At 37.7% G+C, this 20,583-nt stretch overlaps 1 long non-coding RNA gene across 1 annotated transcript in view; it reads left to right on the forward strand.

Moving 5' to 3' along the window:
• Positions 1 to 20,583, forward strand: part of LOC118350679 (uncharacterized) — a 112,853-nt gene that overhangs the window by 81,946 nt on the left and 10,324 nt on the right. Inside the window, exon 2 of the long non-coding RNA XR_004804932.2 lies at positions 10,312 to 10,417. This is a non-coding gene — a long non-coding RNA (uncharacterized LOC118350679). The remainder of the gene's footprint in view (positions 1 to 10,311; positions 10,418 to 20,583) is intronic.

A 20,583-nucleotide genomic window follows, 5' to 3' on the forward strand; every position in this document is an offset into this window, starting at 1 on the left:
TTAGCACTTGTCTTCCTTTAGGCCTCAAACATGCAAATTATTCATTTCTGCATACTTATGAAACATTTTTATTTCCTTGTAGAAAATATACTCAATAGCTAAGAAATTATTTATTTACTTTCACTTATTATTTTATTTAATAAATATTTATTGAACATGTGTATTATGCCCGAGACTGAAGTTATTTAGAACATGTGCTAGGCCTTGGGATACAGTAATTAAGAACAATGACCCTAATACTTGCATAATACTATTTCAAAGTGTCTCTATCAGGGCTCTCCAGCTGAAATATAATATATGCCAAATGTGTAACTTAAAATTTTTTTGCGGTTATATCAAAAAAGTAAGAAAAGAAACAAGTGAAATTAATTTTAATAATAAATATATTTAGGCCAATACATTCAAAATTTTATCATTTCAACATATAATTTGTATAAAATTTATTGATGAGATATTTTATTTATTTATTTATCTATTTATCTATTTATTTATTTATTTATTTTTAAATATTTTATTTATTCATGAGAGACGCAGAGAGGGAGAGAGAGAGAGAGAGAGAGAGAGGCAGAGACACAGGCAGAGGGAGAAGCAGGCTCCATGCAGGAAGCCTGATGTGGGACTTGATCCCAGGTCTCCAGGATCACGCCCTGGGTCGAAGGCAGGCACTAAACTGCTGAGCCACCCAGGGATCCCTGATGAGATATTTTACATTCTCTTTTGTATACTAAATTTTTAACTTTTTCCATCTTCTTGAAGCGTAATTGCCAAATAAAATTGTAAGATATTTAAAGTATACAACATGATGACTTGGTATACATGAACATTATGAAAGGATTTTCTGTCATCAAGTTAATTAACAGCCCTCACCTCAAATATTTACCCTTTTTTGGGGTGAATGTCTAGTAACCCCTTAAAATTCAATTGTGCCTTTCTCAATGAGCACATCTCAATTCTGATTAGCCACATTCTACTGCTTAATAGACTTGTGGCTGTTGGCTGCCATAGTGCAGGCTCCTTTAAAACAGGATATTCTAGGGCAGCCCCGGGTGGCTCAGCGGTTTAGCGCCGCCTTCAGTCCAGGGCCTGATCCTGGAGACCTGGGATGGAGTCCCACTCGGGCTCCCTGCATGGATATCTCTGATGAATTTTTTTAATTCTGGATATTATAAAATGGCTGGAATTTAAATTTTAGGGTAGTATAAATTGAATTGGAAGTAAATTCCGGGAGTCTAAGTTGTGATGATATTATTTTTTCCCTTAAAGAAAATAAAATAGAAACACACAGGATCAAAGATAAAGTATATACAGGCAGAAGACATTGGCAGTGAAAGATGTTTCATCTTCAAGATGCTCACAGGTTCACTCATAAAAGCCCAACAATAATAGCTTGAGCAGTGCTACAAAGGAGCCCTGGAGGTGTTTCAGGACGCTGGTTAGAATATTATCTTATATTTTCAAGGTGAATCCTGGTTCCTATAGAAATCTACAAGTGTGTACTGCAAATCAGGCATTTAAAAACCTTATAAAGGGGACCAAAAAAAAGGAAATAGGAAAATGGAACATCCCGATGAAGAACCAGTGACCTCTAGAGAGGCCAAGTTAACACGCACTGAAACAAAATATGCACACTTTTTTCATGAGTTTATTTTCTGCTTTGAGTAGTTAGCCCATATTTCCATTGCTTATGCTTTTATGCAGAAAATAAGAAACAAAAACATACAATTAATTTAGTAAAATTCAAGTTATTTAGCTTGTCTCCCCTTCAGTAAAATGTTTTTCATCAAATTGAAAGGAGAGGGACACCTGAGTGATTCAGCTGATTGAGCATCTGCCTTGGGGTCAGGTCGTGATCCCAGGCTCCTGGGACTGAGCCAAGCATGAGCAATGGCATTGGAAACGGAGGCTTTGTGCAGTGGGGAGCCTGCTTCTTCCTCTCCTCCCTGCTCTTGCTCTTTTTTCGCTATCTCTGTCCCTCTGTCTCAAATAAATAAGTAAAATCTTTTAGGACAAAAGAAAAAGATCTTTTGCTTCCCTGATTTGCTAATATTGTTGTGTATTTATCTTAACTGCAGTCACAGAGGTAGTTGACTTTTTATATGTGTGTCTCTAAGCCAGTTTTGGAAGCAGTAGGACGAAAAGAATTAGAAACACAGGTGATTTCCTTAGGACATCAAATGCTCCATTTTCTTCATCGATGTGGTATCTGTTCTACATTTTGGTGTAAGGGAAGGACCTTGCCCCTAAAGAGTGTAAGAGGATATCCGTACTGGTTTATGATAGTGTTTTCACTTTTATTGTTGAGTGGAGGGGAGATACACTAAAATTTCCCTGAGGAAAAGTGTGCTATAAATCCACGATGGGGAAGGTAGGGGTCTGAAGGAGAGAAGCTCTTAAACCATCATTTTCACTCTGGCCATTACCCATAAGAAATGTGAAATAAAAAGAAGAGAAAGCTGAGTGAAAATTAACTTTAAGTCATAGAAACTGACAAGCAGCTTCTGTGATTTAGAGTAGAGTCATGTCAAGTCCAGTGTTGAAATAAGAAACATGGAGGACAGGCATTTTTATGTTGTCTGTAATTGGACAAGTGAAGAAAGTGATTTGTTGAAGGTGGTGCTAATGACAACAAACCAATGTCAAACCGTGTGCTGGGAGGCCACAAAAAGAAGATAGAAGGAACATATTGTGCCCAGCTTGAGTTTATGAGGAAAAAGATTTTGTGCCAGAAGGAAAAAATTTCGTGACCACAAAAATGTAAATGTGGAGAATTATCTTTCTGGCTGAGTTTTTATTTTGATTGGTATCTCCTCTCTCGTGTAGGCTAAATGTATTATGTTGTACTAAATGTACTCCTGGCTTGTCCTGCGCTGCTATTCCAGGTGGTATTTAAAAACTACCTATTTTCAATTATGATAACATACATCTTGCAGTCCTGTTGGATAGGAGATAACTTTGTGTTTCAAAAACAGACAAGCCATTTAGTGATAATTTTTTAGTAATCACTGGGGTCACATTTCGTTTCCCCCCCTCCCAAACATGCTCCATCTCTGGACCACACACAGTATTGAAATAATCACGCACCTGCCTCATTCACATGTGCCTTTGTTGCCAACTCCTGCCTCTTCCTGCCCATTCCATTCCCCCCATGGCTTCACCTTGGGGAAGAGTCCATGGTTTATTGTGTTAGGACTGAACATTTTTCTCCAACTAATAACTAACAAGTCTCTCTATTAAACAAACATGAAAGTCAAACATAAAGAGAATAGAAGAAAACCTAAGAATGTTTAATTTCATATCAAATCTCTAGCCTAACATTAAAAAATCATCTTGTTTTATATCCATGATTTTCTGAGTGGCCTCGTTTAAAATGCCCTATCGATGTACCAGACCATATGTCAGACAAGGCCTCTCTATTTGAGAAATGTAATTATGCTGCAAGAAAGCCTATGATACAATATTGAGCATGCCTGGGCCAAATCCATACAGACCTTAGTTAGGCTAGGGTTGGAAGCCCTTTCTGATATTTTCTTTCTTTTTTTCTTTTTGTTTTTCTATTTATTTATTTATTTATTTATTTATTTATTTATTTATTTATTTAACTTTTTTTCCTTACTGATATTTTCTAGAGAAATGATCCAATCATGTCTCATGTCATGAAAGGAAAAGAGACACTGAGTGGGGAAAGTACCGAGAAAACCTTTAGAATACTCCACAAAGAATTCTCATAAACAACTCAGGCAGTTGTTTTCAGGAAAGCATTTCTAATTTTTCTTTCAAAAAATAATGTTGATTACCTTTGTTTCCTAAAAGTTAGATTTTTAATAACCGAAATTCATAGAAAATCTACATGTCTTATTTTAGGCAATAGCTATCTGTTTGCTTCCCTCTTTTAGTTTTTATTTTTATTTTTAAAAAAGATTTTATGTATTTATTTGAGAGAGAGAGAGAGCATGCACACATGCACAAGCCAGGGGTTAGGGGAGCACAGAGGGTGAGAGAGAAGCAGAATCCTCACTGAGCAGCAAGCCAGAGCCACCAAGATGCCCTTGTTTCCTTCTTTTAATTCTTAAAATTATTTATTTTCTGCATAGGTAGTAGTTATATGCTTCAAAAATTTAAAATATAAAGGACATTCATCACAGATTTTCCCTTCCACTTCTGTTGCTCAGGTACACAATTTTCAGTGCCGCAAACCAAAATGACCAGTTTCTTGTGTGTCCTTTATTTATTCTTGGGTATCCTTATTATCAAATATTCTTTTTTCCTTATTTGTGTTAAGCTTTTATTTATTTATTCATGAGAGACACACAGAGAGAGGCAGAGACATAGGCAGAGGAAAAAAAACAAGCTCTCTGCAGGGAGCCTGATGTGGACTCAATCCCAGGACCCCAGGATCACAAGCTGAGCCAAAGGCAGACACAACCACTGAGCCACCAGGCATCCTAAGGTCAATTCATTTTAATATATAAACAGCTTCTTCATTCTTTTCTAAATGACTATACACTATTTTTTTGTGTATATTCCTTAATTTAACAAATACACCTGTGTGAGTATTTTAGATTGCTTATTTTGCTCTTATAAAATATGTTATAATGAATGTCTTTTCCTAAGTGTGTGAGTACCTCTATAAGACATATTATTCTTAGAAGTAAAATTTCTGGGCATAATCTTTGTAATTGACAAATTATTTTCCATAGAAGTTATGAAATTGTATACTTGTTAGTATTGTATGAAAGTGTCTGTTGCCCTACACCTACAGTAACTTATTACATTTCTGGATCCTTGTCAGTCTAATAATAAATACCAGTGTCTCACTACCTTAGATTTCTCTTGCTATGAATGAACTTGGGCATTATTTCATGCATTTAAAATCCATATTTATTTCCAAAATGAACTCTGTGCTCACATTTTTTGCCTTTTTTCTAATGTGCTATCAGACTTTTAAGACTGATTTGTAAAAACTCTTTATATATTAAATGGGACATAAGTGTTTTATGACACATAGTTGTGGTTTTCCTCTAGTTTGTCCTGTGTTTTGACTTTGGTAAATTTTGCTGTGCAGAAATGTTTGATATATGTATAGTTAAATTTATCCATTTTCTAATCTTAGAACCTCTGAGTTTTTAAATTGTGATTAGAAAAGCCTTCCCCTTGGGACACCAGGGTGGCTCAGTGGTTGAGCATCTGCCTTCAGCTCAGGATGTGATCCTGGGGTCCCGGGATTGATCTCACATCAGGCTCCTCTTAAGGAGCCTGCTTCTCCCTCTGCCTATGTCTCTGTCTGTCTGTGTCTCTTATGAATTAAAATCTTAAAAAAAGAAAAAGAAAAGCCTTCTTCCTCTGAGATTATTCTTCCTCTGAGATTATGATAAATTCTCCAAAGATGTCTTCTACTACTTTTATAGTTATTTCCCTACTTTCAAGCCCCCCCCCCCCCCCAACCCAATCATCCTAAAGGTGGCCAAGGTACAAATACCAAAAGGGAAAAGGATGCTCTTCTGGCCTAGAAACAATTGAAAACAGACATTCATGTTTGGCTCTAAAAGGTTTCTCCTTCAATCCATTTTCAGGGGTTATCTGGTATAAACCGGGTGCTGCCCCTACTTTCCTCACCTATAGCTCTGAAGTGGAAGGTGTCAGAAGTTGACAAAGATGTTATGCAGGTATAATTGAGGATAATGTCTCCCTCCTGCCCACGGATATTACTAAAAGGAGAACTTAATATTAGTTTGTGCAGTGCTGTAGAAAGCAATTGGAGGCACATACACTGTGGAATAGATCTGATATCATTAACTTTAAGGTTAAATGCCTTCTCAGTGAGTTACCTGTGCAAGTAAATTAAATCAAACATTTAATGTTAGCTATGCAGGTTACTTCATTTATGAAGGTTAAATAGCTGAATTTCAATATAATTTTTTAGCTTTGCAATGGTGGAGACCTGGAAAGAGCTCCTGTTGTATATACCTTTCTAAATTGCTTAAGGAAAGCACCTATACATATTAATGACTTATTTTCTCACCTTTTCAATGTGGTAATGAAATGCCCGCAGGTGGTATGTAATAGAAATTAGCTACTTATTTAATTAGCTAAAAAAACACAAAACATAATAATCTTCCTTTGTCACTATGAAGATGATGTAGTTGATAAGAGAAATCCTAAATACTGATTGCTTAAAGAATACCAAAAAGTTAAAAATTATTTTTTTTTCTAAAAATGATTTTTTTCAGAGGTTGGGTCATTTTTATTTTAATCAATGTCAAATATTTACATTATTTAAGATTGCATGGCCATTATTAAGTAAATGAATCCAAGGTTGCCATTTTTATTATAGCTGTAGTACACCTTTCTAACACCACACTCAACAGAATGCAGAGACCCTTTTCTGGCAAAGATTTTCTGGTTCAATAAAATAAGGGGTGCCTGGGTAGCTCAGTCAGTTAAGCGTCTGACTGGCTCAGGTCATGATCTCAGGTTTTGGGGTCTAGGCCAGTGGCAGGCTCCATGCTCAGTGGGGAGTCGGCTTGTCCCTCTCCCTCTTCCTCTGCGCCTCCCCCTGCTCATGTTCTCCCTTTCAAATAAATAAATAAAATATTAAAAAAATGTAAAGAAAATAAAATGTCATCACAGTCTCCCAAATCAGCCCATCTGTGTGGTCTCTCTGAGTAGAATGCCAGTGAAGAAATGAGAATGCTTGTAATAGGGAGGGTAACTTGGGTAACATCTGTCTGAAGAGGAACCCCCTCTCTCTTTACTATGGAGCACTCATTGAGCTCTTCCAGATTAAAAGAAATAGAGATAAGCATTATTTTTAGTTATTTATTTTCATAAAGGGGATCATGGAAGTAGGAAATAGGAAATGATGTGCATGGCTTCAGAGATTACTTCATGGACTATTTTCTGGGGGTTGGCAGGTCAATAGTGATGTAGTGTCATTCTAACAACCAGATGAGAGAAGCAAGACAAGCAATAGCCTACTATGGGAAGGCTGCTGTGACACTTCTAAGAGGTGGTGACAGGGGCTTGGGCCAGGGTGGTGACTCTGGAAGAGAGAAATCAGAAGAGTCAGTACAAGGGAGCAGGCTGCAGTCTTGACTGGAAAGAATTGGAAGATGTCATTGGCCTATTCGATATACTAACACACTTACAAAACCTCACTGTCTACTAAGTGGTGGTAAATAATGACTTTTAAACTCCCAGTGAGCATTGTACTTAGACCAACAAATCTAAGTACAGTATTTATTATTTATTAGCCATAGGAATTAGTTTTATTATGTGAGGTCTGTACACTATGATTTTCACCCATAATCACAGAGCATACATTTTGGTATTATTCACAAGTGTAATGGATTTCAAAGCTCAAGGTTTCCTTGAAGGCTTGTAGAAGACAGTTGGAGAGATGTATAAAGTGGAGTGGGAATAATTGTGTAAAATTTTCCATGGGTACAAATATTGTAGAATGAATGTTAATCTGGCTAAATATTGTATAGATTTAATTTTGCCTTGCAAAACCTAATCCTCACCTGTAGAAAAGCCTGGTATCACATGTAAAATGGATGTAGTCCTATTCCCTGTATTGCTTCTACATGGCTTTTAGATCTTTAATTTCCTGATATTTCAGTGGGTATCTTTCCTCCAGTGCCTCGCTTCATGTAAGTGAGTAATGCATTTAATTCCTGGACCTTCTCAAAGGAAAAGTCCCTTAAAATACCAAGTTATAATCCCTACAATGTTCAACTGAATGGTCCTTAAAAATAATAGCCAAAAAAAAAAAAAAAAAGAATTTATTGTTAGAAGAAATGAAATGGAGTGAATTCTCTAAATTTACTGCATTAAACTGAAATCTATCTTCCATAGCCTTCTTTTTAAATCTAATGGTTAATCAACTATTAACATTTTCTAGTTATTTTATGTTATGCGCGTACTTTACTGCCACATGTTTTAGAATTATAAAACAAGCATATAAATAACTTCTAATGTGAGCAAAAACCTTTTATTAGATTAGCTGATGACACGAATGAGTTTTCTTAAAAGGGCAAAGGAGTTATATGAATTTTATGTGACTTAATCAGCCGGATTTCTAGGTGTGATTTTTAAGATGCATTATCATTGTTCCAGCTGAATTTAATTCCTAACACTGGTATCTAGGAGATGTAGAGGAAGGAAAACTTTCTCTTCTTCCCTTCTAAGTATTTTGGCTGGTCTAGTAATCAAATTGACACAAGACAGACCAACAGGAGATAAACAAGAGTTTAATATTTAATAACATGTATACCTCCTGCATACATGGGAGACATTCAGGAAAACTGAGTTACGGCTCCAACATGGGCCAGAGGCATCCCCTTAAATACCATCTTTAGCTAAAGACAAAAGAAGATATTGGTGATGGGTAGTCAGCTATGGGAAGTTACCAGGAAAAGCCTGATAAATAAGAGTAATGTTGTTATGTTGATTTAAGTCCATGCCTTGTCCACTGATAATGGTTTCTAGAGATTGAGTCACCCTTCTTCCCAGTGCAGAGAGGGGGGTACCTGACGAACGGAGACTTCCTGTGTAAACGAAAATGTCTCTTACAAAAGGATTCCTTCCATGACATTTTCAGAGCTTCACCTGTATCTGCTGTTACGTAAAAATAACCAGCTCAAAGTAATCCATTGCCAACGGGGTGTATTTTGGGGTGGTATATTTTGCTTCACTTCATTATCATCTTACTTTCCCTTACAAAAGTGACTCAGAACAGTAATGCAGGATAATCGCAAGAAAGGCAGGCAGGGGCAAGGGGCTCCTGCTCTAAGAAGAAACCACCCTTAAAAAGGATTTTACACCACCCTGGAAGGAACCCTCCATCCTTTCCTGTGTGAAAGGTAGGTGACAAAAACCTGATTAGGTGACAGGTGCAGGGAGGGTTAATCAGATTGAAACAACCTGTCAACAAGCCCATAAAACCCCTATACTTAGAAACTGTTGGCAACTCTCTCGGATCCCCTCTCTCTTCCAGAGCTTTGTATTATCACTCAACAAACTTTACTATTGCTCAATAAACTTTCTTTGCTGCCCACCAGTCTTGGTCTGGTCTACCTCTTCATTCTTTGAAGTGGTGTGACCAAGAACCACAGGCATTAAAGGAAAAGAAAACCTGTAACAACAGTAGTAAGCAGCAAACCAAAGTGGTTAAGTCAAATTCACTCTTAGAGATAAAAACTAGCCTAGACCAAAAAAAGAGAGAGAAAGAAACAGAGAAATGCTTTGTTTTGATTCCTTACCTGGCCTTGGGTCTTATTCTTTTTTTTTTTTTTTTTTTTTTTTTTTAAGATTTTATTTATTTGAGACAGAGAGAGAGAGGCAGAGACACAGGCAGAGGGAGAAACGGCCCTGGCCTTGAGTCTTATTCTTCATGGGGCTTGGTTACACTAAGTCCTCTTCCAAAAAATTTCTTCCTTTATGATTGAGCTAATCTGAGTGGATTTCTGTTCCTGACAACCAAAAGAAACTTGATTAAGACAGAGGGAATGGTGCAAGAGCAGTTAGTGTCAACTTTTCTTCTTATCCCTCTCTTATTAGGTAAAGTCAAACATGAAACAGTTAGAGAACTGATTGTTATATCATTTCGGGATTAGATTGAAGAATTTTAATATTGACAGATTTTCTCCTTTGACCAAACTTATATGAGGCTTCTTTGAGCCCTCTTCTTCTTCCTTTTTTTTTTTTTTTTTAAGATTTATTTATTTATTTATGATAGACACACACACACACACACACAGAGGCAGAGATACAGGCAGAGGGAGAAACAGGCTCCACGCCGGGAGCCCAATGTGGGACTCCATCCTGGGACTCCAGGATTACGCCCTGGGCCAAAGGCAGGTGCCAAACCGCTGAGCCACCCAGGGATCCCTTTGAGCCCTCTTCTGATTAGGTCCTGAACTTGGGCTCTGTCCTTGGCCCACTTAGTCCCATTTTAGCAAGATTCCAGCTAAATTGGTTTATCAAGAATTCTTCTTCCTCTGTATGTGATCAAATCCCCCACTCTCCATGTCTTATTACCTTGATCAGCCTTCAACAAGAATCTTGATGAGTCAGTCGAGCAAGAATCCCACTAGTCTTTATGTTTCCTTTTAGTAATTTTGCATCCACTGACCCCACCCTTAATCCATGTGATTGCCCTCCTTTCGCCTTCCTAATAAATACTCTTGGCCTTTGCCCTTCAAGTAGGATACTCTTTGCATTTCTACTTGCATCTTTGCTCCCCAAATTACAATTTTTTATTCTAAAATAAAATCCTTGTTTGCCTCTCTCATCGTGGCTCTTTATTTTCAGGTTAACGGAGTCTATCCATCTCAAGCTTCCTCGTGAAGAGAGCGTTTTAAAGAAGTGGGGTTCCAGCAGATGTCTGAGAAGGAGCACTTGACCCTTTGAGAAAGAGGTTCCATATAATTTTTTGTTTACATAAGTAGGTGTGATACATTGAGTGGTGAAAGATAGGTGAGATGAGAGGCAGGACACGAATAAATAGGAGCAGTTGATGGTTAAGGTGAGGAACCTCTTTATCACAACCTGACAGAAAACTTGGTAACCTCTAAATTAATTTTTTAATGTAATTAAAATGCATCACAATAAAAAAAGCATGCACTGTACCACTGAATCTTTTCTGCACCTTCGTTTGCCTGAGTAGCCCAAATCAGGATCTGGCTAGGCTGTGACATGTGTCAGAAAATTCCATGAGAAATAGAGTTTTTCTTCTATTTTAGGCTGCGGTATTAAAATCCAAAACATTGTTGGGATGATATTTTGTGCCTATTATCCCCCAAATGATGCTAAAGTGAATTCATTAATTTTTAATCTGAAAACACTTTAATTAATTCAAAATGTGAAAGGTTAGTTTGAAAATAAGGTATGATACAAAGGGGATGGCAGGCACCCTGGTGTGCAGCAGATTGGCTCTGATCTTTTGCAATCCAAGTGAGAGGTTGTTGTTCTGTTATGGATGAAAAGGCTCATTATCTCAAAGATAATTGCCCAGATGCCATACCAGTGAGGTCACACTAAACAGGGCTGTGGTTTCTGAACCAAATACTTGAGCTAATTAACAGTTAAAGGTGTAGGAAACCATTTTTAATGTACTGGAGAGCAACCAATAAATACTTTAACTAAAAGGTTTAACTGTTTATGGGCACTGGATGGAGCTCCATCACGAACTTGCAATAATTAGGAGGAAAGGCTTCAATCTAGTACATAGCTACATATTTTCTATGTTGCTCAAGTTTTGTTTGACATTTCTTTGATTTTGCAAATAATTCCGTTAACTTTCAAAGAAAGTCATGGGGCATAAGAGGATAAGTAGTAAAATATTTTAAATCCTTTACATTCTATTTTACATTTTTAAGCTAAGCCTTTAGATATCAAGGTCTATGAATTTAGTTGAGACGTTGAAGCCCTAGACATTGAAATTTTCTGGAAAACATGCTTGTGGAAAACTGCAATGCAGAGAGTAAAGACAGGGCTGGGGGGAAAAAAAACCAACAACAACAAGTAAGAATATGACCTCTTAGTTCTCTCTCCTACTCTTCAAAGTAAATGCTATGCTTCCTTGGGTTTTTGAATCGCATCATCATCTCATAATAACTCTGCGGGTGGTGCTATGTGAAGGTGAATTTTATAGTTAGTCACAAGATCTTTTTCTGTTAGAAAGACTATTAACACTTTAAGTGAAAACCAAGCCAATTGCATGTGGGTTGTATGATATGTGATAATGATCAAGGATGACCATTTTCATGATTTGATCTTTATTTTTGTCCTGTTCCATCTTCGCACAAATTTGTGGAGTGGCTGATTAAGAGCCACAATAGCTAGTGATGGGGGAACACAATGATGGGAACACAGGGCTAGCCGAGGACAAGGCAGGAGCTTGGGGCAGCACATTGACAAGTCCTTGAAACTCCTCTTCAGACTCAGCGGCCTCTATGTAAATACTTTGCTAAGGGCAAAAGGCAATCTTAGCCCAACCCCCAGGAGCCTGTAAGTCTACTCTAACATAAAAATTCCTTTAGAAATTTCCTTTATCTCTAAACCCTGAGATACATGTTGACAATCATCCGCAAGCACATGCACGACCCACTGATACACATCTGAAGGGTCTCATGACTCAGGTTTTATTAGAGGTAATAAGTGACCTTTCCCTTAAGGAAAGCCAACCCCCTTAAGGTCCTGGAAACCTTGCTTCCAAAATTCCTTAAAGAGCACACTATCCCCAAACCCCTCCCAACTCCCAGGTATATAATCAGCCTCCACTCACAGGCCTGGGGCAGCAGCTCTTCCTGCCCACGGGTCCTGCCCTATGTTTTTAATAAAACCACCATTATGCCCCAAAGACATCTCAAGGTTTCTTTCTTGGTTGTGGCTCCGGACCTCACCTGTATTCCAAAACTTCATCAGCTAAGTAGGAAAAAAAAAAAAAAAAAAGAAAGAAAGAAAGAAAGAAAGAAAGAAAGAAAGAAAGAAAGAAAGCAAAGCGTGCAATTTTATGCATTTGTAGAGAGACGGGGAGGGGAAATTCTAAAGCCTGGGGCAGGATGTGGCATAAACTCGGACGCAAAATGAGAGAAGTTAATGTCACAGAACCAGCGAAGTCAGAGAACAGGTTCCAAACAGAGATGAGAAACCTTTCTTGGAACTGTGACTGACTTAAGGCTTTATTGATTCTTCCTTTGTGAGGTGGGTTAGGACTTCAGTATTGGAATTGAAGAGGATTTTTGTAGTTTATTTGTTTAAATTAATTGTAAATGATGTTTTTATGTAGTATAGATTTAGTTATCAACCACACTTGAGTTGTTTTCTTGAAGAGCTGGAGTATAATGCCTGTTGTTGGTGCATTGCATCCTCTCCATTTGGATAAGGGACACAACTCTTGTGACATTGGGAATCAGTAACAGTGCTCCATTGTCACGGCCTGGGTGATTAATTCCAGGATGTGTTAAGCTTTTTTTTTTTTTTTTCTTTCTTTTTTTTTGAATGGAAGTTGTGGAGAATTATCCCTTTTCTCTCTTTTGTAAGATGGTAAGCTTTTGCCTGCAGAGTTGCCCATAGCAATGTCACACTTCACAAGAAGGCCTGAGAGAGTGCAGCTGATGCCCAGGGGGCAGACAAGCCTGAGAGAGCCCTGATACCTTTTAAATTACCAGCTCTAGTCTCTCAGGTCCTCAGGGCTGCTGTGCTTTCCTGCAGAGCTTCTCCTTCTGTGGCTGCCACAGGAATGGTGGGGATCAGGACACACTACCCCCAAAATGGCAACTTTGCATATAGAATATTTCAAGCTGAAGGAATTTGAGAAATGGCATGTGTGGGAAGAACTTTCTGACCTTTCTCTGAAGGTCATTAAACCTTAATGAAGGAGGTGATTTCCCTAGACTCAGGAAAAGAGCATCCTTATCTTTGAAGGCGAGAAGGCGCACAGAAAAGGATCTGAATGGACAGGACTTGCTAAGCTTCCTCTGGTTTACTACACTTAGCTCCCCTTTGCCCTGTCATATCTTTCCACTTGTCATCAAACCTAGCATAAAAATACTCAGGTTTAGGTGTCTTTAGGCCTTCATTTTCTTCTGAAGGCTCTGATGTCATGTAAAAGTTAGATTAAATATATTTACATGCTTCTCTCTTGTTAATCTGTCTTTTGTTCTGAGGTCCTCAGTTGAGAATTTAAAAAGATAGAGGGAAAAAGATAGTTTTCTTTGCCTAGAAGTCCCTCCTTCTACCCTCTTCTCTTGAATGGGCTCATCCTGGGCTTCTGTCGGTGACAGTCTAGTAAGGCAAACCACCCAGTGTCTTACTTCACGAAAGATACTGAACCTGTGGAGGCCGAGAAAAATTAAGGCCATCCCACCTCAAGTTTAGCATTAGCACAAGTACAGCCATCTTAGGCCCCTGTGAATAAGAGCTGAACTTTATGGGAAAAACTGCAGAATGAATCCCATATCAGAAAGACAACAGAGCTCAGAATTGCCCTTGGCAGAGAATCCCATATCAGAAAGACAACAGAGCCCACAACCGTAGTAGAAAGTCCCATATTAGAATGAGAACAGAGCTCAATGCCCTTGAAAGCCCCATATCATAATGTAAACAGAACTTGAGAAATTCCTCCATCCCTTCTGAAAATCCCCTAGACCAGCCTATAAAAAACCCAGCTGTAACCCACTTTGGGGTCCAAGTCCCTGCTCCGCTGTGGCAGGTACACTTGGACCCAAGCTGGAGCTTGCTAATAAACCCTCGTGTGCTTGCATCGGTGTCAGCTCCTTGGTGGTTTTTCAGATTCGCAATCTTGGGCACATCAAGCCTATTTGAAGGGAACCTCTCAACTTTGGTACAGTCTGTACCTGGAACCATCTTGTTCTCTTTTCTCTGAGTCAGAAGGTGAAGTGTCCCTTCTCAAATATGATGTCCTCTGCCCTGTCTCAAGACCTTTACATGTTTTTTTCTTCTGTCCCTGGTGGCCGTCTTCCACTCACCTCCCTTTCATCCTTCAGGCTTAATTAATGCTGGCTCCTCAGAGAGATCTGAACCACGGAATCAAAGTGCTTTCTCCCTGTATTATCCTTTGACTACTTGTGATGTCATCTTTCATAGCACTTATCCCAAATATGTGAATGTTTTCATTTGTTGGCTAATTTTTTGTCAGTCTCCCCAACTGTAGTATAAACTCCACAAGATCAAAGGCAATGTATTTATCAATTATCCTAGTGCATAGCTGTTTTAAATTCATTGGATAAATTATTGAATAAAAATATCCTTTTGCTCTTATTAAAGATAATTACTTAACTAGGGCAAATTGTTCCCAATAATTATGATCATGATCTTATTCCTTAAAAGGATAAAACAGAGGAAAAGACACTGATGGGACTGACACCTTTGGTTGGCTATCAAGTTCTTATTATTTTTCATCCTTTTTGTATACAGAACCTTGAGATTTTTCAGCTGCAGGCATCCATTATTTGGATTATTTACATCCATTTACTTGGGTGAGGAAGAGGTCCATCCCCCTTGCACCAAGTGTCATCATGATTAGTAAAAGATAATCCTGGCAGTTCCATTCCCTTTGCCAATGATTCATTTAAGAATGGGCTGCTGCCATACTCTGAGAAAGTTTTCCTCTCTCTTAAGGAAAGAGATCCAGGATATTAAAAAAAAAAATGATTAAAGAAGACAATTTAGGTGACATAAGCAAACTTTACTTAATGCTTTATGGAGAGAACAGTCTTGGTCTGGAGAAGTGCAAAATGAGGTAGAAGGCAAGAAGCTTTTGTAGGATAAAGAATAAAGAACACTGAAAAAGGAAAACAGAACATAACTGATGGTCAGCCTTCTCTGGGATGAGAAGGAATAAGAAAACAAGTACAGAGCTGGAGTTGGCTTGGCGGTTGGGGATTGGCTGCCTGGATATATTGCATTTCTGGCCAAGTGGAGAATTTACAGGGACATAAAAGTTATCTAAGTTCCAGTCAGAAACCGGCTCTATCTCAGGCCAGGAAAGTTATTTCAACGAAGAAAAGGAACTACTCTCTTCTTTCTTCTGGACTTTGTAGATTGTTGACTGAAGATATGATGTTTAGAGCCTCTGAAGCCCTTTGGGGACTTTTAGATCAATAGCCACCATGCCAAGGGTAGCAGAGGGGAAATAAAAGAAGCACAAAATTGTCCACCCTCAGAAATACTCTGCTTCCAATTTCTTGTTATGTGAAAGAATAAAATTGATTGATTTTTAAAAGGGATAGGTTTTCTGTTACTTGTAGTCCAAACTGCTGCTCCTACAGGATGGTTTCTTAATAAGGGACATAATAGGCCCATTCTATCACATAATGATAGAATTGTACATTTGTATTTTGTTAGAAAAAGATTAGTAAATAAAGCCTAACCAATTATCAGATACTGAAGATACTTTAAGTACTTATGGTTGGGTTTAGAAAAATGTCCCCAAATGCTGATGGGATCTGGAGAACTTTTGATCGCTATTATTGACAAGATGGATTAGGAAGGGTTTTTAATGAGACAATGTAATTTAAGAAAATGCTTTTTTTCCCATATGTTTAAGGAATACAAAAATGAACACCTGCTTTAAGAATACCAGAGAATTGATATGAGTGCTCTGATAGTTCTAAAACTGAGACACTTGGGGTGCATGGCTGGCTCAGTCAGTAGAGCACAATATACTCTTGATCATGGGATTGTGAGTTTGAGCTCCACATTGGGTGTAGAGATTATTAAAAAACAAACAAACAAACAAAAAAACACAAATGCTAACAAATCCACCATAAATTAAAAAAAAAAAAAAAACAACCTGAGACATATTTAAGAATTTAAGAATTTTTAAAAACAATTACGTCTAATCATACTGAGGAGATAAAGAGGTTCTAGGTATTTATGATCCACAAATGTGCTATTTTCCAACTATGTTTTCTCTCTCAGAGATCTGTCAAATAGAAGATAAGTATTTATTATTGAATTTAAAGATCTTTATTTTATTTTTAAATAAAAATAAAATTTTTCATGTTATGAAACAAGTCCTACAAACAGTACCAAATATCAAACAATGGAAAAACTATGTAGAGAAAGAGTAAGTCCTTTTCCCAACTTCCTCACTCCTCATTGACAATGATTCTTTTTTTTTTTTTTTCACCTTGTATCTTTGATAAACAGCTTGGGTGGATGAATGAGTAGATTATGTTATATTCAAGCAAATATTTATTAAGCACTGGCTATGTGTCACACATTATGCTTGGTTCTGGGAATGCTATGAAAAAGGCCACTTAAGAATATGCCCTCAATGAATTTCTGGAATAAGCAGGGAGAGAGGGCTAGTAATGAATGAGTATTCTCCTGAGAGTGAGAAGTATTAGGGTGGGGGAAGTACACGTTGCTTGTTAGCATCAGCAGTGGTCCCTAACTTTCCTTAGAGGGTTGTAAAAGGCGTCCCTAGGGAAATGATATGTACACTGAAACTTGAAGAAGAAAGGCCATGGCTTTAACACATTCTGTCATCTATTTTAGGCTTTGGAGGCAGAAAAGATGCCGTGTGGTCATATTTAAGTAGTTCCTGTGATTTAGCACTTATTTCTGTCAGATATATCCGAGCACATTTAGCATTATTAGGCTTTGAAGTGATTTAGTTTAGTTTTTTTTTTTTTTTTTAAAGGCTTAAGCTTTCAGAAGTGAAAATTCTTAATTTGTGGTTAAAAATAAATAGCTGCAAAAAAGCTAAATCAAGATAAATAAATGTATGTGTGGCATTTAAAATATGAGGAAATAATACCAAATGAGACCAAATGAACTCTAGCTACAGTATGAAGGATTTAGATTGAATATTATTGAGAGCTACCAGGAAGACATTCTTAAATCATTTGTTCCGCCAATGTTATTGAAGGCCTACCATAGGTCAGGTGTATGTGAGGAATTTAAGATTTGTTGCTAATTTCTCATTATTCTTTGAAAAATGAGAATCTTGTCCACTGTTAAAACTTACCCACTGTTAAAGTCTTTAATGTCCCTCATAAAATGCTGGTTTGACTGGGATTTTTTAGAGAGCAAGATCTAGACTTTTTGTCACAACGTCCAAGGGCAATCGCCAAAGTGCTGAATGTTTGGCTGAAGAACAGGATATTTATGAGGGCGCATAAGTGCTTTGTTTTGGTGGTGAAGTGTATTGGGTTGTAAATTTTAGGAAAAAACTCACGTAAGGAACATCTGTTTATTGTCAGGGAACTTCCTGTTACCTTGGCTGCCACTGTCTTTGTTCAGGCGCTACCCATTTCTTGCCTAGATCACGACAGTGTAAGCATATCCAGTTTTCCTCCCTTTAATCTCGTCCTTTTTTAATATATATTCCACTCTGGATATATATATATATATATATATATATATATATATATATATATCTGCCCAATATATATATATATATGGATATATATATATCTGCCCAAGTGACCTTTTAAAAGCATGCCCCTCTCCTGTTTAAGGATCTTTAATCCGCTGTTTTGAGGATTACAATCCGCTTTCACAAACAAGGTGCGGCATCATTTGACTTTTCTCTTTTCAAAGTTTTTGTCTCGCTACCGGTTTATACTTTTACTTAGCCAGATGCATTCTTTGCAGTTCCACGAAGAGCACGTGCATCCCTGGGCCTGTCCTCGCTGCCTTGCTGGCATAACCTCCATGTTGTTTCCTACTCTGTGAACGGTTAGTGTTACCATCCTAGGCTGAGATAGGTTGCCTTTCTCTATTTCTATTTGGTTCCCATCATGCCTTCCTTGTTCATAGGTCTAGGAGAGTACCAGCTTCACTGGGTTGAATCTCCTTTTTCTCTGTCCTAATACAACATGAGTTCTTTGAGGTCAGGGACTGTGTCTTGTTCATCTTTATAGACAAAGAGCTTAACATGATTTCTGGTAAGTGAAAGGAATATGATAAATGTGATGAATGAGAAACAAGTTTTATTTTTTGACACTGTTCATCCGGTTAATATAGTAGGTAAAAATACCTGCTTACCTACATTTGTTTGAAAGTATCAGGTTATTATTTGAAAGCATTCTCTTCCTAACTTTATTACCAAAAATTGTGAGGACTATATTTGAGGGTTACAGTTCAAACATTAATAGAGTGCAGATGGTATAGTTCATTGGTTAAGAAGATGATCACTGGAGTCTGAGTGTGTGTAGTTGAATCTTGGATCTTTAACTTATTAACTGTGAATCTGAACAAATGACATGTGTAATGCCTTGGTTTTCCCATCTATAGAATAACAGTGCCCATACATAGGATTGTTGCAGGATTAATTGGGATCATCTTTGTTAAGCACTTAAGGTATCTGGAAGAGAGCTAGAATTTTTGTTTTTAAGATTTGCTTATTTATTTATTTGAGAAATACAGAGAGCAGAGGAAGGTGGAAAGGGAGAAGGAGAGGATCCCAAGCAGACTCCCTGGTGAGTGTGGAGCCTGATACGGAGCTCCATCCCAGGACACTGAGATCATGACCTGAGTCAAAATCACAAGTTAGATTCTTAACCGACTGAGCCACCCAGGCATCCCAGAGAACAAGAATTTTAAATAAATGTTAGATATTATTATTTTGTTAGATATTATTATTTTGTGGCTCTGCTCTTTCTGTCCTGGGCTCTGCTGATGGTCTTTGTAACAGATGGGAGCCTAAAGCAAGGTGGTAAGTACTGAACAGAGGGAGATCAAAAGATGATAAAGGCATGACCCCTTCTCACCAACTTACAAAGTAAACATTAATTATTTCTCATAAGGAACCAAGAGACAATACATTCTAAGCATCTAGAAGAGGAGATATTAACCTTAGTTAGGACAGGAATTTTTAACCCTAGCACTGTTAGCCTCTTGAAATGAGTAATAATTTATCAAGGGAGGTTGGCTTGTATATTGTAGGGTATTTAGCAATATTTCTGGCCTCTACCAAGTAGATGCCAATAGCTTATCCCTTGCTGTGAAAACCAAAAATATTGGCAAACATTGCCACCCCACACCTCACTGGGGGAGAATAAAATCCTTCTCATTTAAGATCCATTGAGCTATGGGAATCTGGGGAAAACATTGCCTGGATATGCAGGAATCTGTGTGGTGAAGTCAGACCAACTGTGAAGGTAATTTTCAAATGAATAGCAAAGATCAGAAAAGTCTTTGAAAATTCACCTTTGGGATACCTTGAAAAATCTGATTGATCTTTATCTGTCTAAAGTGAATTAGGTGTTCAGTTTGAGGGAGGGACAGATTACCCAAGGCTTATTATTAACATTTGCCACTTCCAGAAGGTGATAGATCATCTAGTGCATTCTCAATACATCAAAAGAGGAAACATTAATGATAGGCTTGAAGATGCAAAACATGGCTCCTGAAACTATGGAACTTTTTAACTAAACTCTTTAAAGACAAAGATTATATTTTATAAGACAAATTTATAAGACACATTAAAAATCACAAGATGGATATGACTATATTTATTAATTAAGATTTTATTTATTTATTTGAGAGAAAGAAAGTGAGAGAGAGAATGAGCATGAGCAGGGGGAGGGGCAGAGGGAGAAGCAGGTTCTCTGCTGAGCAGGGAGCCCGATGAAGGGCTCTGATCCCAGGACTCTGAGATCATGACTTGAGCTGAAGGCAGATGCTTAATGGAGCCGCCCAGGTGCCCCTAGGTATGACTATATGTAAAGAATAATTCAAGACAAAAAGAAAGGCACTTTCATCACTTTATGAACACAAAACTCACTAGGAATTTAAGGAAGAAGGGAACTTAACAGGCCCGCTAGTAGAGAAAGGCTTTCCCCAGAATGCTGGATAAACAGATCCCTGAAAATAAGTGGTATTTAGGTGAGAAAGATGGCAGATTTCAGGCTAATAAGTCCTGAACAAAGCCACGAAGCTAGAAGTTCTCTTCTCTCTAAAAATGATTTTCAGAGAATCATGTTTACACATCTGTAGGAAAGTTTCAGTTTCCAAAGCTGTTTCTTTCTCTTTTTTTCCCCTCAGATTCCCATTGCTTTGGTTATATGTGTTATGATAAAGATATCCTTTTTTTCTTAACAGCTC

The sequence above is a fragment of the Canis lupus genome, chromosome 15 (assembly GCF_003254725.2).
Source record: "Canis lupus dingo isolate Sandy chromosome 15, ASM325472v2, whole genome shotgun sequence".
NCBI classification, from domain to species: domain Eukaryota; kingdom Metazoa; phylum Chordata; class Mammalia; order Carnivora; family Canidae; genus Canis; species Canis lupus.